Source organism: Propithecus coquereli, unplaced genomic scaffold (assembly GCF_000956105.1).
Source record: "Propithecus coquereli isolate 6110/MARCELLA unplaced genomic scaffold, Pcoq_1.0 Scaffold41, whole genome shotgun sequence".
Lineage (NCBI taxonomy): Eukaryota > Metazoa > Chordata > Mammalia > Primates > Indriidae > Propithecus > Propithecus coquereli.
In genome coordinates, this window is record NW_012149841.1 from 7994787 (window position 1) to 7996766 (window position 1980).

The 1980-nt window shown below is 37.6% G+C and overlaps 1 protein-coding gene across 1 annotated transcript in view; it reads left to right on the forward strand.

The window, feature by feature from the left end:
- The window catches only part of NBAS (neuroblastoma amplified sequence), a 487556-nt gene that overhangs the window by 43918 nt on the left and 441658 nt on the right, over window positions 1-1980 (forward strand). The gene's annotated exons all lie outside the window — the stretch shown is intronic.

The following is a 1980-nucleotide window of genomic DNA, read 5'->3' on the forward strand; positions in this document are numbered from 1 at the left end:
CTGGGTTGACAAGTACTGTGGAATAAATATAAATCAATATATTAGAAAACTTTTTGGAGATTTGCAACAATTTGAAAAAACTTACAGGTACAACACATATCCTAGAAATGTCGAAAAAATTAAGAAAAAGGTATGACATGAATGCATAAAATATATGTAGATGTTAGTCTATTTTATCATTTACTACCCTAAGATACACACAAATGTATTACAAAAAGTTAAAATTTATCATTTATTCATATGCTTATAGACTTGTACTTAAGGCACCATTCATAGTCAAGAGAAATGTAAACAAAGTAAACAAATACGGTAAAGATGCAGTATTCAGTAACTGCATAAAATTAACTATAGTACATACTGTACTACTATAATAATTTCGTAACCATCTCTTGTTACTATTGTAGTGAGCTCAAGCATTGCAAGTATATGCTTGTGATGCTAATCATCTCTGTGTGTGAGCAGCTCCTCTCCAGTAAATTGCTAATAACAGTAAAAAGGGACCGCTTGAGGTTCTGGTATACTTTTCGTCATGTTTAGTGCAATAGTGTGAACCTTGAATAACACCATGAGACCCATGTGAAGTGCCACTGGTGATGATGGGAATGTTCAAAGAAGCAGAGAAAAGTCATGACATTACAAGAAAAAGTTGAATTGCTTGATATGTATCAGAGATTGAGGTCTGCAGCTGTGGTTTCCTCTGTTTCAGACAGATGATTCATCTTATAAACAGGTGGTATCATGAATACAGTACAGTACTGTAGATGTATTTTCCTTATGATTTCCTTATGATTTTCTTTTCTCTAGCTTACTTTATTGTAAGAATACAGTCAGTATATAGTACATACATATAATATACAAGATAAATGTTAATCAACTATGTTATCAGTAACGTTTCCACTCAACAGTAGGCTGTTAGAAGTTAAGTTTTGAAGGAGTCAAAATTTATATATGGATTTTGACTGCATGGGAGTGGGCACTGCAACACCCATATTGTTCAAGGGCTAACTGTTTATTGATCTTATATCCCACACACTTGCTGAATTTGGTTATTAATTCTAGCAGTGTTTTAGTACAGCAGTCCCCAACCTTTTTGGCACCAGGGACCTGTTTCATGGAAGACGGTTTTTCCACCAACGGGGGTCGGGGGGGAAGGCGGAGCTCAGGCGGTGATGCCATTGATGGGGGTGCAGCTGTAAATACAGATGAGGCTTCCCTAGGTCACCTACCACTTACCTCCTGCTGCTGTGCACCTGGTTCCTAAGTTTCATAAAAGACAATTTTTCCACGGACCAAGGCAGGGTGGGGGGAGTGGGGGCGGAGCTCAGGCGGTGATACGTGGCCTGGTTCCTAACAGACTGTGGACCCAGGTTGGGGACCACAGTTTCAGTGGACTCCTTTGGCCGTATTTTTTTCTTACCTATTCTATGTATTCTTATAGGCAGCTTTATCCAAACTTAGAGTTTTAAGCACTTAAATACATAGGTGATACTTTCAAGTTTGTATTCCTGAAGTCACTCCTGGGCCACAGAGCTGTTTATATACCTGCCTACCTACCTAACATCTTTTCTTGGATAGTTCGAAAATACCTCATACTCATTATATTCTAATTGTATTCGTCATTTTTTCCCCTTTCTACCTGCTTCTTCCATATTCTTATATCTCAATGTGTAATATTTCTACCAGACCAAACCCTGATACTTACTTTAGATAACTCTCTCAACTCATTCTTAGACTCTTTAGGCTGTGTTGATTGTTATTCCTTAATATGCCTCAAATCCGCTGCCTCCTCTTCATTTCTAGTGCCTTCCATACCGTTCAGGCACTTATCACTTCTTATCCAATTGACTTGTCAAGTATGTTCCCTGCTGCCAGTTTGATCCTCTTCTAATTTGTTTTCAGTTTTGTTGCCAGAAAGGAATACAGGTCTTAAAATACAAGTCTGATCATCTGCTTCTCTACTTAAAAATTCTTCTTTAATTT